We start from the raw sequence: 20,116 nt of genomic DNA, 5'->3' as shown, positions 1-20,116 counted from the left end.
TACACAAGTCTTTCAGGAATTTAGCATATGAAGGAATTTGTTTAATCGCATCCAGTAAGGAATACTGACCTTCACTTATTTCAACACCTCTAAAATGTCCTAAGAGTTAAATAGATTTTGGTGCAACCGACCGTTGGGGGAATGGGGCAATCAGCTTGCCTTGAAGTTTCGATTTCAATTCTTGTGGAACGGTGCTAGGTCTATCATCATTGTCCTCTTCCGAGTCCTTAGGCTTTTCAGCCCTTACCGGAATAGATTTGTCAATTATCTTCCCACTCTTAAGAGTGGTGATAGACTTAGCTTGTCCATTTGATTTGAAGAGCTTGGATCACTTATATTGTGGTTTGGGATTAGGGAGAGGTTGAGCAGGAAGCATCCCCTTTCCCCCAATTGTTAAGTGTGACTCTATCCTTTGAATAGATGACGCAAGTGTTCCCAATTTTAATCTGATATCCTGGTTGAGTAGCTCTTGGTCTCGAATATGTTTTTGAACCGGATCCTCTTGAGGTTTCCCTTGATTTGGATTTTGATTGAAAAAACCTTGAGAGGTAGCAGTTTGTCCATTCCTCCAACTGAAGTTTGGGTGATTTCTCCAACTAAGATTGTATGTATTGGAGGTAAGTCCATTGAAAGGTCTTTGGTAATTATTCATGACATTAGATTCCTCATTCAACACCTCTCGAAAGGTAGGTATTGTTGGACAATTTTCAGTTGTGTGAATGTTGCAATCACAAATACCGCAAACAGTTTCCTTAACCTTATCCTTCTTTAGTTCCATGGCCTCGAATTTCCTTATGAGATTAGCCACTTTAGCATTGATATCATCATCCTCTTTCAGAAGGTATAATCTACCCCTTTCCTTTAATTGAGTGGGCTTAGAAATGGTACTTGATTTTAGGTAGCTGTCTCATGATGGTGCGTTTTCAGCAAGTCTATCCAAGTAGTCCCACACATCATCAACATTTTTATTCATGAATTCCCCATTACACATTGTCTCGACCAATTGGCGCATGGAAGATGTCAGACCATTATGGAAAAAGCGTGTAATGCGCCACGTTTCAAAACCATGTTGTGGGCATGAACTGACAAGACCATCGAACTGCTCCCAACATTGAAAGAATGTTTCATCCTCCTTTTGGGCGAAGTTCATGATTGACTTTCTAAGGTTGTTCATTTTATGATGTGAAAAAAATTTCTTTATGAAGTCCCTTATCATGTCATTCCATGTGCCAATAGATCGGGGACGTAGTGAATGTAACCATGTGTTAGCCTTCTCTTTCAAAGAAAAGGGAAAGAGTTTTAGTTTGAGCGTGTCCTCAGACACGTAAGGAAAATATAAAGTGGCTATAATCTCATCAAACTCTTTCAAGTGTAGATATGGACTTTCATATTCAAGTCCATGAAATTTTGGAAGGAGTTGGGTCTCCCTTGGCTTAATATTCATATGTCCCATATTTTTTAGAAAAACCATGCATGAGGGTATGCTTAACCCCGCCGGTTGTAAATAGTCTTGCAAAGTATGAGGCGGGGGTGCTTGATGCACCTCGTTCTCATTCTGGATTTCCTCCACCCTTGGTTGGGTTGGATTTGGAGATTGATTGGCCAGTTGATTTGCAACCATAACTTCAATTAACTCCATGGATCTCAAGTGGTGTCTAATCCTGTGATGGATAGATAACCCCTTAACCAATCCTCCTTCACTCAAGAGATGTCGAGTGTTTTCATGGACCCACTTGGGCATGAAACATTCTCAGCCCTCAATTTCAGAATCTATCCTAAACCTAAAAGGAAAAAAGGGGAATTGAAATCTAGAAAGAGAGAGAGAATTTAGAAAGAAGTTACCAAATTATAAGTTTCGATGTTAGGATCCTACAAAAGAAAAAGGAAAGTAAATTAGTTTCTAAAAATAGAAATAGAATGTTGAGTTAGTTTCCAAAAACAAATTAGGAAAGTTTTCAAAGACAACCTAGTTTTTAAAAATGAAAAAGGAAAGTTTCTTAAAACAAATTAGGAAAGTTTCTAAAAATGCAACCTAGTTTTTAAAAATGAAAAAGGAAAGTTTCTAAAAATAAATTAGAAATAACCCTAATCTTATCTTATCTTATCTAATCTTGTCTTATCTAATCTTCTGTTATCTTATCTTATCTTATCTAATCTTATCTTATCTTATCCTATCTTATCTTATCGTATCTTATCTTATCTTATCTTATCCTATCATATCTTATCTTAGAATTAGAAAATAAATTAGTTTCTAAAAGTAGAAAAGGAAAGTTTCTAAACCTAGAAATAGAAAGTGAACCTAATTTCTAAAATAATTTAGAAAAAAAAAACTAACCTAAAAATAAAAACTAGAAAAACCCTAATCTTAAACTAATTCGAAAACTAGTTAATCTAAAAAAAAAATGCAACCGTTAGTCCCCGGCAATTGTGCCAAAAACTTATTCACAACCCTAAGTGTAGGGTCGCGATGTAGTAATAATCTCGATGAGGCTGAGGTCAAATCCACAGGGACTAACTTGTGTGTCTTCTGAAAGTAACCAGAACTAAAGCTAGAAGAAGATGTAAATCTAAATATGAATTAATTGAGAGAGTAATTGTGATTAAAGTGATTAAAACTAACAAATTCAAAGGTGGTAACTAGGGTTTCCAAGGATCCACTTGTAGAGATTAGGTAGATTTATGCTTGATTCAAGGACACAACTGGAATCAGAGTCCTATCTTATCCAATTGGAAGATATCTCAGTTAAATCAAATCTGAACTTCCTTTGACCTAATTCTCAATAGATGAGAGATGTGAGAACTGGAAGTGATTCCATCACAAAACCATGCTCAGGAGACAAGGCAAACAACAAGATTTACCAATCCCACAACCAATCATAAGAGAATTGAGAAGATTAGGTAGGATTCCATCACCCAACCATGCCCATGGGACGATGGTGAACAACGGGATTACCTAATTTCACAATCTCAATACATAAAAAGAACATACTCAAATCTATTACAGATCTATTATAATTTGAGTCACAACAAACCATTAAAAACTGAAAGTATTTCTTAAAAATCAAATTAGAATCAAAGAAAATTCAACATAAACATGAATCAAAGTAATAGATAAGAATCAAAGAAAGTTCAACATAAACATGAATCAAAGCAATAGAAAACATCTCATCATGATACAAGCTTCACCTCTTAGCCCTAGCTAAGAGGTTTAGCCAACCACAGACATGATTGAACTAAAATCTCTTAAGAAAAATATAAAAACAACTAAGGAAAAGGAAGAAAAACTCTTGGCAACAGCTTCTCCAAGCTTTTTCTCTACTCCTCAAACCCTAGATATCCCTAAAAGTTTATAGGAAATCCATATTTATAGCCTTGTCCACATAGATTCACAAAATTGACTCAAATTTACACATTTTTTCAAAATAGACTTCATTTTGTACAATTTCACAGAATGACCCAGAGTTTCAGAATATGCTTTTTCAGGACACTTCTAGGAATATCTTTATTTTTAGGACAATTTCAGGATTCCTTTTCTTCACTTCAAGTCTTTAATGCTCTTCATTCTTCACTTGGTTTTCTTAGATCTTTGGCATGTGAATTCTTCATTCTTGGCCTCACAAGATCCATCCTTGGCTTTGGTGATTCTTGAGCATTAAATTCATGCTTTTAACATCCCTTTCAATCCAAGCTCTTAAATTCACCTTGTAACACAAACATGATTAAAATAGAACATTAAGCATTATCATGTTCATAAAACCAAGTAATAAATGGGGGATGATATGCAGTATTTGACCCTCAACAGAGAGATCATCGACAAGGCTCACCCTCAAGCATCTCCCCCCGGCTGTAGGGGTGGATGCTTTAACAGGTGTTACTATGGAGGCAACTCTTGTGGTGCTCAGGATGCTACCCCAGATGGTGCTAAACAGAGCTCTCCTCCCTCGCGTATGCCCCCAAGGGAGGTTGTAGACCTGGAATCGTCTCCCATTCGTGCTGAAGAGGAACAGGTGAAGGGCACTCTAATGGGCTAGGCTGCAAAGATTGCAGCTGGGGAGCTTCTAAGCCTCAAGCCCCTGAGGGGGCTATGATTGTTAGGAGGACAATCCACACACTTCTCCCACGACATATGGTAGTATTGGCCTGTCATGCCCCAAACTCAGAAACTGGGCTCACAAAATTTTCGATCATCAGATCTGGTGCCGATAGCCTCCATAGCACCCCATTCTCGGCTCCCAGTGCCTATACGCCAGTTTCCGATCCTGGGATCCTACAAGGAGGATTTTCAATATGAATTTGTCTCGTAAGAAGCATAATCACAAGTATACCCAAATCACAAGAACAATATCATCACCGCATATATTCTAATATAATCATTTGAGTACAATACTGAAAGAGATAAATACATGCATATAATAAAATCTTCACGAGGCTCGACAACACGCTCCTGCTCCTGCTCACCTACGACTACATCCTAGCGTCACCTGCACGTATCTATCGTGCATAAGCTTATAAAAAGCTTAGAGGGTGGTGTAAGTGTGTGAGCAGTATATGCGTGCTCAGAATTTAATATCAGAGTAAACAGAAATACTAATGAGTTCATAAATCATACAACATCAGAGTAAGTGGAAATACTAGTAAGTCTATAAAATATCACCAATCTCATCCAGCATATGCGATGAAAAGATATAGCAGGACAATGTCATATACTGAAAAAGTAATGTAGGTCGACTATGCAATGTGGAGACGTAATAAGTCAAATATCATATACCAAGGATGCAATACAATATGCAATTCAGAAGAGCTATGAATACCGTCAGCCTCATATAGGTCATGTAGATGCAGAAACATAGCAACCCAAAATGTCATATGCCACGGATGTAATGCAATATGTGGTACGAATGAAATGATCATGCTAGAGCGTGAAGTCAAGATGATAGTACGTAGTATTGCAGGCTATGGTGTCCATCACAAGGGACTTCTATCCAAACCAATCCCATACCTAAATTTGGATAGTCAAACTCAATGTGGTAGACTCCTGATCTCAAGTTAGTCACACGCCCCAACTAAAATCCTGGCCATTGCGAAGGTACACATAACAATTAGTTGCACACCACCGGCCCGAGTGAATAATGAATGAATGAATGAATGTATATAATACTGAGTATGTAACTCCTGCTCCACAAATTAGTACAGTACATCTCTGGAATTATCACCGGGGTCTAGTACACTCTACGCCAACTTGCCGCCCCATTAAGCGCACAATACAACTCGGTAAGTGGAAGAGACCTAACTACCCACCTACCAATATCGGCCCGGCTCGTCGATAGCGGACCGATTTAGGAGCTGGTCAAACTCAACCTAGCTATGCCTACTCCCTCAGGTGGGTAAGGCCACACCCCCTCCCAAATGACCACGACAAAGTGGGAGACACGGCCTACTAGTATACGACCCTCATACGCTTATATATATCCACTCGGTCTCGACGTTGGGGCGTCCTCTGTTACTAAGAGGGTTTAGGGATTTTCACCCAGGGCCATTTATGGCAGCCCAATGCTAATAACATATTTTCGGTGTCCCATTTGGCCATCCACCATATGCCTATGGAGGCTACAGCCCTGATGTTGCTAGGGCGTACAGTAATCACAACATACAATGCAAGATGCATGAGTCATACAATCCACTCATACATCAATCATGCGCATACCGTGCGCTCATGTGAGACAATCTCCACCTATCAGGGAGTCTCATAACAACCTGCCCAGTGAGATATGCAATGGTCAACCACATCTAATAACAAACATGCAGATGATGCGTATGGGCATGTATCATGATGTTATGCTGTCATATAATCATAATCAGTATTAATAACCGACACTGATAATTGGCATCGATAATTAACCTCGATAATATGGACATTTAACCAACATTGCCCCCAAGGAATGACCCACATAGAGCTTAACATATAATGGATCCCATGGCCTCACACAAGGGCCTAATATACAACATCATGGGCCTTACTCAAGAGCTTAATACACATCATGATGGGCCTCTGACATGGGCCTAATATACATCACAATGGGCTCCATCGCCTGGCCCTCAAATGCACCACAATGAGCCTCATCACATAGGCCTAATATACATCATAATGGGCTCCATCGCCTGACCCTCAAATGCACCACAAAGGGCCTCATCACATAGGCCTAATATACATCACATTGGGCCTTAAACACGAGCTGAATACACATCACAATGGGCCTCAAATACGGACTGCATATACATCACATTAGGTCTCAACAATCGGAATCGGCCTCGATAATCGACCTATACAATTGGCCTTAATGATCGGAATCGGCCACAATAATCGGAATCAACCTCGACAATCGGAATCAGTAATCAGAATCGGCCTCAGCAATCAGCCTCGACAGTTGTCCTAAGGGAAGGTTACAATGTGGACATTTAACCATCATTACCCATCAATGTGGACATTCAACCAGCATTGCTCCCAAGGAGTAGCCCACATAGAGCTAAACATAATATATAGTGGGATCATGGCCTCACACAATGGCCGAAAATACATCACAATGGGCCTCATCATATGGGCCGCAAATACATCACTGCGGGCCACACAAATGGATGGCATGGATATACAATGCATATAACATGGTAGGTCACATATACGGGCCTAATATACATCACCAAGGGCCACGACCCATGGGCTTCAAATACATCACAAATGACTACGACCCATGGGCCTCAATATACATCATAAATCACAATGGGCTATGACCCATGGGCCTCAACATACATCAAGTGGGCCGCATCAATGGGCCATAAATACGCAATAGGTGAACCCTGCACATGGGCCTCATATACATCAAATGGGCCACATCATATGAGCTGCACCAATGGGCCGAATCAAATGGTCTGAATCAAACGAGCCGATCAAATGGGTCGAATCAAATGGGCCGTTCAAATGGGCCGAATCAAATGCACCATTCATCCATTGCTAGAGATAATTATAGAGCATAAAAAAATGAATCACATCCAAAGGATCATCTGGACCATACCACAAATGGCAGTGGTGATAATAATTTCTACCATTAAATTCCAATGGGCCCACCATGGTATTTATTTTCCATCTAGTCTATGCATAGGGTCACAAAGACCTGGATATAGAGGAAAAATAAATATTATATTGATCCAAAACCCTGTAATCCCAAAAGGTTTTCAATGGTGGGCATTCATCCCACTGTTCTCTGTAGTGCGGTCCACTTGATATTGGATCTGTCTTATTTTTTTTAGTCTCAAGCCCAAGGATGAAGTTGTCAAATGGATGGACGTTAAGGATACAACACATGCATCATGGTGGGGCCGGTCGCTAAATGGACGGGCGGCAGGGATACATCACAGTGGGCTCCACCCACAAAAATGGATGGACGGCATGGCTGTCATGCTTGCTGCACCATCCAGCAAGTGGACGGTGCAGATATAACCATATATCATGGTGCGGCCCACATAGTGGCCCACCAATATAATCTTATATTATAATATATATATATATATAATATAATATAATATAATATAATATAATCTTACATTGGCAAGAGGCTGCCCATACTCCAGCGTCTCTGGACAGTGCATAAAACATGATAAAGGTGGGTCCCACGTAGCAGTGGCCCACCACAACATCCATCTCTCATAATATATATATATATATATATATAATATCCATATAATATGATATAATATAATATGATACGATAATATATATTATAAAATATTATAATCATAATTAAATGCCCTCCCTCCAGACCACTGGACAGTGGGATACAGAATACTCTCATCAAGGTGGGTCCCACATAGGGCCCACCATATAGCATTATATGTATATATAGTAAATATATATTATAATATATATATATATATAAATATAAAATACATACATCAACACTCTAGCGTCCAAGCCTTACAGAGCTTACTGGCATCAGGAGCTGACTGACGTGCAGTACAGCAGCTATGCAGCTGCACGGTACACCAACCATTCTACGTCCATGGTAAGTGGGTCCCACGTGGGGCCCACCATAACGTTTATTTTCCATCTCATTTGTTCATAAGCTCACATAGACCTGAATAAAGAGAAAAAATAAATTTTGTTTCGATCCAAAACTTCTGTCACTCAGAAAGGTTTCAATGGTGGATGTTCAATCCACTACTATTTGTGGTGGTGTGGACTACCTGAGCCCCATGTATGGCTGATTTTTGGGGAATCCCAGTTCCCAAAGGGGACCCATCAAATGCACGGTGTAGATGTACAACATACATCATGGTGGGGCCTGTAATGGGGCACACCGTCCCACCCTTAAACAAGTAGCAAGGACACTGCTTACTGGACGCTGACAGCAATAGCGTCCCATATGTATGTATGTATATATATATATATATATGTATATTGAGGTGGGGCCCATATCAAGGGGATCCATGCCGACTATTGGTCTCCTCGGCTCGTAACAAATCTAATGAGCCCAATATATAATATTTTTTTGGTGTATAGGAACATCACAGCGGGCCTTAATAGTTTAAATCACTCAAAATCATTATTTCCTGCATTATGGCCCACCAGAGATTCAGATTGGCTTTATTTTTTGGCTCAATGCTTAAAATGAGCTGGAAAAAAAGGTGGACAGTGTGGATCAGATACATACACCAAAGTGGGGTCCATGTGTGTGGAAGGTGTGAATATAAATAAATATATACATCACGTGGGGCTCCCTGTGGGTGCACGGTGTGCAGTTAACACACAACACGGTGGGTTTCGACCGTCCAACTATCTGGACGGTAGATGGCATGGACGAAACGCATTCATCTGGTGGGTCCACACGTGTGGATCTAGTGGGCCACACCTATCAGAGAGAGAGAGAGAGAGAGAGAGAGAGAGAGAGAGAGAGAGAGAGAGAGACGGTGAGGAGGGGAGGGACCCTACAACTATGGGCCCTCCCTATATAATTCATACATAAAGATGGGTCCCACATATGTGGGCCCTTAAATCACAAAATCAAATGCTAAAAATCATCCACCTTTCCTTCTTCTTCTTCCCTAGTGCTCCAAGGCTCCTAAGAAGCCCCTTCAATGGTGGAGATGATGATCTAAGGGTTGGATGGTCAGGATTGAGGGGATAGGAAGTGGGCCACACCTAACTCTCTCTTAGAAGGCTTGGTCATTGGATCTCTCCTTGGGTTGCTTGGAATGAGAGAGAAATGAGAGAGAGAGGGGTGATAGATTGATAAGGGATGAGTGAGAGGTGATGGGGTGATGAGGAGTGATGGGTGTGTAAGAGATGGGATGGAAAGGTATGGGTATTGCTGACTTTGAGAAAGAGAGAGGTGTGGGTTAAAGGGAAGTGTACTTGACTTGATTGTGTACTTAATTGATGGGATTGATGTGATTGATGTGATGTTCTCTTGGGTTTGTAATTGCACGGCATTTTCCTCGAACTGAACTCGGCCCCACATCTCTTGGCCTAGGTATCGACTTGGTGTCAAGACGTGGCATAGAAACTGCAGCAACGGCGCGGTCACACTGGTATAAGTCTCGGGTCAAGCTGACTCTGATATACAGGACACGACTCAGGATCACGTGCAAACGCCAATAATAGATCGCGGGTTGCCAGAATTCGACCAGGAGGACCGCAAAGGCCTGAGGAACGATACGGGATAGGATACGAGTCTTACATGGCCCATTAGAGTTGTGGTCACGTGCCCGTGGAGGAGGTGAACGTGATGCTCTCCCTGCACCCCGAAGTCCTGTTAGGCACGAGGGCGTTAATGATGATCAAGGTGATATTGTCGGTCCCTTTTTATATATTATTATCCTTTGTTATTTGCACTTGCTAATTTCTATCTATTTATTATTTGTAGAGTGTCACCGAGGTTCTTGCCACTCGCCACTATCTGATCAACTTGATGGGATGCATGGAAGAAGCAGCCCGAAGGCTCGAGTTTGCTAGAGTCGAGCTTCAGGCCAAAGCTGTAGAGCTGGGAGCAGCTGTGGAGGCTCGAGAAATGGCCCACCCTGAGGTCAAGGCCCTCCTTGAGGCCTTGAAGGTCTTTAGGGAAGGCGAGGCCACTAGTGTTTGAAAGGACGAGCTATGGATGTCCTAGAGGGGGGGTGAATTGGACTATGCCAAATATTTTGATATAATGTAGAATAATAAAACAATAATACTTAATTTCTTAGAGTATTGAATTCTTAATATCAAATAGTTTATAGGAAAACCTTCACCAAAAAGATTTAGGCAGGACAACCTTATTTCACGATGTCTTTGAAATCAAAATATCAAACTTAGCAAGAGAAAATTAATCACAAGATAAGCATGTAAATAGTAAAAACATTCACCACAATGCACAAAGGAATTATAGTGGTTCGGTGCTTAAACCCACCTACTCTACTCCCAAAATTGCTACTCTTGAAATTTTGGTTTTCATTATTCAAGGTTTTCCCATGGTCTCCTTAAAAACCTGATAAAGTTCTAATGATTTTCATGTGCTATCACAACAAAACCCACTTTGTGATTTTCATGGGATTACCACAAACAAACCCACTAAGATTTTTGAGCTATCTCAGAAAAACCAAAAATGAAATAAAGTAAATACAATACTTATCTTCAATTGGTGAGTAGAAGACATGACTCTAGCTTTGTTGTAGCGATCTTCTTCTTGGGATATTGATGAAGTTGTGTATGAGTTCAACCCAAAAGAATATAGAGATCTATATAGTATTCAATATAAATAAAAACCCTAGGTGCTGGAAATTCTATTCTATAGATCTCAAGTAGAGTTTGAATCACTCTATTAAGCATCTTGAGAAAGAATAAAATAAGCTAAAATAAAAGATTATAATTACTGTTCAAAAGATTAAAAGGAGCCTAGCTTTCTCTCTTGATTAGATAGATTTTCTCACTAACTTTCGTGTCTTAAAAGAATGAGAGAATGCCACTACTTATAGACAAAAGATATGGGAATTTGGCTGGCCCGAGAATTGGTTTGGCTAGTCAAATTCCAACAATTTCGTTATAATGACAATCAGATTTCGCAGGATAAGATCTTTCAAAAATTTGGCTGGCCCAATTTGCCTAAAATCTAAAATCTTGCATTGCTGGAAACTTGACCGAACTTGTTCGGGCTGGCCGATCGGTCATGTTCTTCTCCTTGCATCACTTCAGCATATTTTTAAGATTTTCTAAACACTCACTAAAGGATGGACCAAAGACAAAGAAGTCATCCTTGAAGACCTCTAAATATTGCCCCACCATGTCAGAGAATATACTTAACATGCATCGTTGAAAGGCAGCGAGGGCATTACATAGTCTAAATGGCATCCTTCAGTAAGTAAATGTGCCAAAGGGACACGTGAACGTAGTCTTTTCTTGATCTTCAAGGGCTATCTCAATTTAATTGCAGCCCGAATAGCCGTCAAGGAAGCAATAATAAAAGTGACCAGTTAGCCTTTCCAAAATTTGATCAATGAAGGGCAAAGGAAAGTGGTCTTTTCTTGTGATGGTATTGTCACGCCCCAGACTCGATAACCAGACTCACAAGGAACTTGATAGCCGGTTCTGGCCACAATAGCTTCCGTAGTACCATATTCTCAGCTCCTGAGGCAGGTTCCAATCCTGAGATCCTACAATGAGAATTTCCATAACAGTATAATCATTTCCAATACGAGCATACCCAAGATCACAGCAAGTATATATGAGAATAACAAAGGCATACATCACAAAATTCACTAAGAACTTGAACTTTTACAAGTTTTCATAAGGTCCAAAAGGGCATATATAAGATAATAGAAGAATGAGAGAAAACAAGTCTGCAACATCGGGGTCCTCAAGCTTGAATCAAATCCAAGCTCTGTCGCTACGATACCTGCCTAAGATCTCATGCACGCATCAATCTTGCATAATCTTATAGAAGCTTAGAGGGTGTTGAAAGTGTGTGACAATAGTGCGCAGAAGAATAATAGGAGGTACAGGAAGGGAAACATGGTCAATGAAAATATCACTAGCCTTACCAAGGCTTATCATAAATACGATGCAATGAGTACTGGGCGCCTTACCAAGGCGATGCATAAGGGGCTTATACAGCTGATGTGAATGCGATGCAAAGTAATGCTAGTGCTCATGACTAATCCATGTATCAAGTACATTCCAATCATAAGAAAATCACTGGGGTCCATTACACTGTTGGATGACTGCCACTCTACAGACCCGCATAGTCAAATGAGCATAAGAGACATCACTACCCACCTATGGACAACCAATCACCAGCAAGGCCTAAGGTAGTGGACCCATTTACGAGCTGGTTAGACTCAGCCTAGTAATGCCTCCTTACATCAGGCGAGTAAGGCTACACCCCTACCCAACCGACTACACGACAGTGGGAGTCGCGGCCTAATGGTATAAGGCCCTCGTGCATTCATAGTTTTCACTCGGTCACGGCATTGGGGTAGATCCTTGGTACCATGGAAGTTTTGAAAATTTCACCCATGGGCATCCTAGCACCCAGTATGCTCAAGTAATATTTTTGGTGTCCACACATATGGCCATCCATGAATGTCCCTGTGGAGGCAGGGCCCTGGTGAAGTAAGGGCGATATCATCATGAAATGTGATGCCAATGCATGAGTCACACATACAGATCATGCACAAGCTTCAGGCACACAATGTGCACAAGGGGAGAAACTTCATCCCTCTATGACCACCACACAATGCAATCAATTCACACAGATGATGCATATGGGTCATAATGAAGTAAGTACGCTACCTGTAGAATATATTCCTCCTTCACAAGGAGGGACAAGGTCTAGATACCTAAATAGGTACTCTAAGGAGAAGTAAAGTCCTCTAGTGGGGGCCCAATACTTTGGGATGGCCCACAAGCTAAGAGAGTTATAAAGCTTCAAGGAGGAAACGGTCCTAACAAGGTCTAAGGTGGGTCTTCAACCACCTACAGGAACCCTATGGGCCTACCTAAGGCCACCAAGGAGGAATCCAACCTCAACTAGGTCCCAAAAGGTAGTCTGCTACGCATATAAAGTAAAGTCCAAGGCCTAAGGAATCCATGGCCTGGTGGGCCATACACTAAGCCCAATACTTAGGTATCATGGTGAGCCCTTAAACAAAGTTTGGGCCCAACATAAAGGTCATGAGTCCACTCATTGTGGTGGGCCTAATGGTCAGCCCATTATTTCAAACATAAGGGTAATCCTTGCATTTAAAACAAGTAAGTTGGGCCTCACATCTTGGCCTAAGCATGGATTTATTTTAAATGGGAAAGCAAGGGCCCAACTACTTGAGTATTTGGCCCATAAAACCCATCACAATAGTGTGCTATTTATAAGCCCAAGGGCCAGGGGTCCATCAAGAAAATTCTAAGTCAATGGACCTAGGAAACCCAACATTCAAATATGAATATTATTCCAATAAAATCCCAATTGAAGTGGGCCTTAAGTATGCACTAATTAAGCCTAAAATATAATTAAAAAATAGGGGTAAGATATGTGTAACAATATCTCCAAATTTGGTGGACCATGCTGCCCCAAAACATCCATTTATGGGCAACAACCATGGGCCTATTACTGAAATTCCATCCCACCCACAATCTGACATTACTGAAAATTTAAAAATTAATTAAAATATATGTTTATTTTGGTTTCTAATGAACTATACATGTCCAGCAGATGAAGAGAGTAGATGGAACACATAAATCAGATGGGCCATGCTGCTGGACTAGACATCCAGCAGCAGCCCAATGGGCTGGGCGTCCCATGGTGGGTAGCCTATGGGCCTGGGTAATTGGCTCAAAAACTCATCCAATGGGCCCCAATTGGATACTACTGAAGGGGCGGATGATAAAGTCTTCTATGGACCCCACATGGATGAACAGTGGGATATAAAATACATTAAGGTGGGCCCACAAAGCGGCCTGGATAGCTAGTCAAGGCTGGACGCCCCAGCCTTGGCATCCCAGCCTGGTGGGCATTCCAGGATGTACCACAGTCAATACAAGGGCCTTTTGGCCCTATAAAATTCACAGGGTGGTCCTCCCATGGGTGGGACATAACTTTATAAAATTTCATAATTTTTGGACACTCAAAAATATTTTATTTTAATTCAGGATTAGAATCTATCCAGAAATTCTGCACGTCCCAGCCTGGTGGGCCGGTCCAGCCCTTTCCACGGTGTGCACAGGGGTCTGTTGGCCCCAAAAATTAGTAGGTTGGTTCCAGCATGGGTGGGCCACCTCCAGATAAAAGTTGAGAATTTTATGAGCATGGGAACTATTTTTATGAATCAAGAGAAAATAATCTATCCAAAATTTTGGTTATTGTTGGAATTTTGGCTATCCCTATGTTTGGGACCACATGAAGTGGGCCTGGACCCACCCAAACCCATGGAAATTTGGGAGGAAGTTGGTCCTACATCTGGTCAACAAGTAGGGTCCACTGGGGAGGCCCACTTCTTCCAGAAATTCAGGTGAACAAGATGATTTTTGCTATACTACATCGCTGAATTGTCCAGAAAATTTTGGACAGTTGGCCACCTTTGACCTAACCCATGGGCTCAATCATGGGAGGTAGGGTATGGGCCCTATCCCAAATCAAAGTGGGGTCCACATACTATAAATCCCCTGAAGAAATTTGGAGAAAAAGAATCTGAAAGTGGGTCTAATCATTAACCCAAAACACATACTCTAACTGAGCTGAAATTTGGACAACAACATATGTTGTCCATATTTTGGCCCATGCATAAAAATAAAAGGGGCCCATGGCCCTAATTTAACTTGTGGGGTCCACCTTGACATGCTAGAAAAAATTCCAATCCCTTAGCTTCATTCAAACCTCCATAAAAATGGAGGTTTGGAGATCACCTAAACCATGCATGCATGGTTGGGCCTGGACATCCATTCAAGTGGGTTTGGACGTCCACCCTACTTGAGGCCTGGGAGGTTGCTGACCTTCATTGGTGGGCCTCACCTCATCAACAAACATGAAAGAAAATTTTAGAGAAATGAGAAGGAGAAAGAGTGAGATTCGGCCATAGGTAGGTGGTCTCGCCACTAATGGACCACCCACACACCATCCACACCATTACTATCCTTATAAACTTCATGCATGACAATTTACATGAAAAATAAAGTGTTGGATGGTGGGAATTCCTCTCCCCACATGCATGCAAGGCCTATATGGCTTTTGATGTACAAGAAATGAGAAGAAGAAGAAGCCTCATGGTAGGTCCATGGAGAATGGCCCACCATGGCTAAGTTATGCGAGATCTAGGCCATTAACCCTACCTAGGATCCATGTAGGGCCTCCACCATGGATTGGTGGGCCCTACATGCTTCCATGCATAAGGCAAAAGAGAAAGGAAGGAGAGAGGAAGAAGAAAAGAAGAGACCAAGGAGAGCACCCACTTTCAAAATCTTCTTCTTTTCTTCACTACAATAATCTACTACCTCCAAGGAATAGCCTTTCAATGGTTGAGATGGGATTGGAATGGATGGATTGAGAGGGATTAGAGAGAAAGAGGGTTGGATAAAAGGGTTCTCATGGACGTCCAAGAGAGCTCAAGTAAGGAGAAGTAAGAGAGAATGAGGGAGGAAAAGAGGCAAGGGAGGCTTGTAGCTGAAAAATAATGATTGCTTCCTAGAAAAGACAAGAAATGATGATTTTTTCTTTCTTAAAAAGAGAAAAAATTAAAATCTCTCCCTTGGTTAGAGAAAAGAAATGAGTAGTTTATGGGATAGAGAGGAGGTTGCTTAGAAGAAGGGGCTAATCATAGCCTAAAAAGGAGAGGTTATAATGAGGGGCTAGCTACCTATGACCTATAGCCTAGGCTAGAAAATGATGAAATCTAGGGTGATGTCATGTATGGGGAACCATGCATCCCATAGTGGGCCCCACAAATCGTGATCAATGGTCTACAATAAGCATGACCTACATATTTTGACCTACAACTCGGATTGTCGCACAAGACACGGCGTTGGAACCACGGCAACAATGCAGTTGCTATGGCACTAAATTTGGGTCGATCTAGGTCAGGTCTATGTGATTGGATTTGAGGATGATCGCAAACACTAATCAAAGGTCACGAGTCCCCGGGATTTGACCGGTAGGACCGCGAGACCTAGAGGAACGAAATGCACACACTCGGGTAGGGTCTTATAAGTATTCAACTTCCTGTAGTCAATGCACATTCTCCAACCAGTAGTAACTCTAGTTGGCACGAGTTCATTGTCAGCATTAGCTATGATGGTGATTCCAGACTTCTTAGGAACCACCTGAGTTGGGCTTACCCATTGACTGTTGAATATAGGGTAGATGATACCCACATTCAACAACTTAAGGACCTCTCCTTTAACCACTTCCTTCATATTTGGATTTAATTAACATTGTGGTTGTCGGGAGGTCTTTGCATTATTCTCAAGATGAATGCAGTGAGTACAAATTAAAGGATCAATTCCCTTGAGATCCGCGATTGACCATCCAAGGGCTCCTTTATGCTCAATGAGAGTAGATATAAGCATACTCTCTTGTTCTTGCTCAAGGCGGGAAGAAATCACTACTAGGTATATCTCATCTTGACCTAAGTAGATATATTTAAGATCAGCGGGCAAAGGTTTTAGGTCAAGCTTTGGTGCTTTGAGGCTAGACGGTAGAAGTACTACATCGGTTTGGGAAAATTTCTCAAATTGTGGCCTCCACTGGTTAACTTCAAGTACCAGCATATTATTAAGCAAGGGTTCCATCTCCCTAATCATGTCATCATCAAAATCAAGGGAGTGGGCCAAGCATGTCTCTAGAGTGTCAGAATATATAGTCAGAAGTGCTATCTTTCATGAAAAAATTGATCATGTTAATATCACGGGTATCGTCATCATCCTTTAGCTATTTGTTCATATTAAAAAAGATGTTGAGATCCAATATCATATTTTTGAAAGATAAATTCATAATTCCATTCCTACAATTAATGATGGCATTTGATGTAATAAGGAATGGGCGACCAAGAATGATGAGTATTTGAGTGCTCATATCTATGATGGGTTGAGTATCCAGAATTATAAAATCTATTAGATAGTAGAATTTATCAACCTAGACCAACACATCTTTAATCATCCCTCTCGGTACATGAACTAATTGATCAACAAGTTTTAACGTGGTCCCGGTGAGTTTTAATTCACCTAGACCAATTGTTCGTAAATCGAGAAAGGGATCAGGTTAACACTAGATCCCAAGTCAAGAAGTGTATGTTCAATCCGGTGGTTCCCAATTACACAAGTGATGGTTGGGCTATCGGGATCCTTGTATTTTTGTGGCACATCTTGTTTAAGGATGGCACTTACTTTTTCTGTCAAAAAGATTTTCTTTTGTATGTTTTGTTGTCTTTTGGTAGTGCATAGATCTTTCAAAAATTTAGCATAATAGGGGATTTGTTTCACAGTGTCCAGTAGAGGTATGTTGACTTTCACTTGTTTTAGCACCTCTAGAATATCTTGTGAGTTAGCTAAAGGTTTTGGTGCAATAAACTGTTGGGGAATGGTGCAATCAACTTACTCACTTTTTCAGGTTCTTCCTCATGTGGGGCATTACTAGGTCTATCATTCTCAATTTCTTCCAGGTCCTTAGGCTTTTCATCCCTCATCGAAATGGTTTAGTCAATAATCTTCCCACTCCTAAGAGTGGTGACAGACTTAGCCTGCTCCATTTGATTTGAAGAGCTTGGGTTATTAATTTCACATTGTGGTTTTGGATTGGGGAGGGGTTAGGTTGAAAGCATCCTTTTCTCCCCACTTGCTAAGTGTGACTCAATCCTTTGAATGGACGATGTAAAGATTCTCATTGTTGTTTTGAGATCCTCGAATGCTTGTACCGTATTCTATTTGAATAGCTCTTGGTTTTACATGAATTTTTGAAATGTATCCTCTGGAGGCCTCTTTTGATTAAAAAATTGTGTAAGGGCCTCTTGTAGGTTAGCCGTTTGTCCATTCCTCCAACTGAAATTTTGATGGTTTCTCTAGTTGGAGTTGTATGTATTTGAGGTGGGTCCTATAAAAGGTCTTTAGTAGTTGTTTACGATATTTGATTGCTCATTCAATATCTCTTGAAAAGCAGGAATTGTTGGACAATTTTCAGTTGTATGTATGTTACAAGTACAAATACCACAAACAACTTCCATAGCCTTTTCGGGTTTGATATGTTCTGTCTTCTTAAGTTCCATGGCCTTGAATTTTCTTATGAGATTGATCACTCTTACACTCATATCATCTTCCTCTTATAAAACATAAATTCCTCCCCTTTCCTTTGATTGAATAAGCTAAGAAGTGGTGGGTCTTGGGGAGGTGTCCTATGATTGCACATTTTCTGCCAATTGATCAAGGTAATCCCATGCATCATTGATCTCCTTGTTCATGAATTCACCATTACACATCTTCTCTATGAACTGGCGCATTGGTGAATTTAACCCGTTATAGAAAAAGTTTATTGTTCGCCATATTTCGTAGCCATGGTGTGGACAGGAATTTGTGAGATCCTTAAACCTTTCCCAGCATTGGAAGAAGGTCTCTTCCTCTTTTTGGGCAAAGTTTATGATTGTCTTCCTTAGAGTGTTAGTTTTATGAAATGGAATTTTTTTGAGAAATTCCTAAGTCATCTCTGCCCATGTGTCGATAGATCATGGCTTTAAGGAGTGCATCCATGTCTTAGCTTTCTCCTTCAATGAGAAAGGAAACAATTTTGGTCGCATTATATCTTCAGACATGTTTGTAAAGTGTAATGTGGCGACTATCTCATCAAACTCTTTGATGTGCAAGTATGGACTTTCAAATTATAGTCCATGGAATTTAGGAAGTAGTTATATGATTCCAGGTTTAACATCCATGGTTCCCACATTCAATGGGAATATCATGCAGGAAAGTGTACTCACCCCCACCGATTGTAAATAATCTCATAGAGTATGAGGCGGGGGTGCATGATGCACCTCGTTTTCATCTTGAACTTCCTCAACTGGATGTTAAGGTTGATTTGCAGCCATAACTTCAATTAATTCAGAGGATTTCAAGTAGTGTCTAATCCGGTGATGGATATACAACCCTTCGATTAATCCTCCTTCACTCAAGAAATGAAGGGTGTTGTCACGAACCCACTTGGGCATGAAACACTCTCAGCCCTCAAGTAACTAAACAACTAAACCTAAAAAGAAAACTAAAAAATCTAAAAAAAAAAGAGATTTAGAAAAGATAAGAGAGAGGGTTGGAACAAAATTACCGGATAAGAGTTGGTATGTTAGGATTCTATAAAACATAAAACAATGTTAGTTTCTAAAAATAATTTCAGAAAAAATCCTAATATAAAAGCATAGAAGAAAAATAAACCCTAACCTTAACCTAATTCTAATATCAATTAATTCCATAAAAACATAGCCATACTCCTCGGCAACAACACTTAAAACTTGTTCACAACCCCAAGTGTAGGGTCACAATGTAGTAATAACTCAGTGATACCGAGGTCAAATCCACATGGACTAAACTTGTACATATTTTGAAAGTAATTAGAACTAGAACTAGAAAAGATTTATACCAAAATCTAGTATAACAGAGAGTAATTATGAATGATGTTGATTAAAACTATTAATTGAAAGGTAGGAACTAGGGTGTCAAAGATCCATTTATAGCTATCAAGATGCTACCTTGATTCAAGGAACGCAATTGGATTTGGAGTCCCATCCTATCCATTTGAAAGATAAAACAATTAAATCAAATCTCTAAACTTTTCATTGACCTAATCCTCAATGAAGGAGTATTGTTACGATTGAAAGGGATTCCATCATCCTACCATGCCCAAGAGACGATGGTGAACAACAAGATTTACCAATCTCACAATCTCAAAATAATAAAAGAAGATATCTAAAGCTATTATAACATCTATTGTAATTTGAGTCACAATAAATCATGGAAAACTGAAAATATTCCTTTAATATCAAACTAGAAATCAATGAGGTTCAACAAGAACAAGAATCAAAGCAAGAAAATCATCCTAACACGCTACAAGTTTCTCCTCTTAACCCTAAC

The 20,116-nt window shown here is 40.4% G+C and overlaps 1 non-coding gene across 1 annotated transcript; it reads left to right on the top strand.

Moving 5' to 3' along the window:
• Window positions 1-1,061: 1,061 nt before the first annotated feature.
• LOC131244827 (small nucleolar RNA R71) lies at window positions 1,062-1,168 on the top strand. The gene has a single exon (XR_009170600.1). It is a non-coding gene; the product is annotated as a small nucleolar RNA R71 (small nucleolar RNA).
• The last annotated feature ends 18,948 nt before the right edge of the window (window positions 1,169-20,116 follow it).

Source organism: Magnolia sinica, chromosome 4 (assembly GCF_029962835.1).
Source record: "Magnolia sinica isolate HGM2019 chromosome 4, MsV1, whole genome shotgun sequence".
Lineage (NCBI taxonomy): Eukaryota > Viridiplantae > Streptophyta > Magnoliopsida > Magnoliales > Magnoliaceae > Magnolia > Magnolia sinica.
The sequence above is the reverse complement of the archived record's forward strand: the minus strand, read 5'-3'. Positions and strand labels throughout refer to the sequence as shown.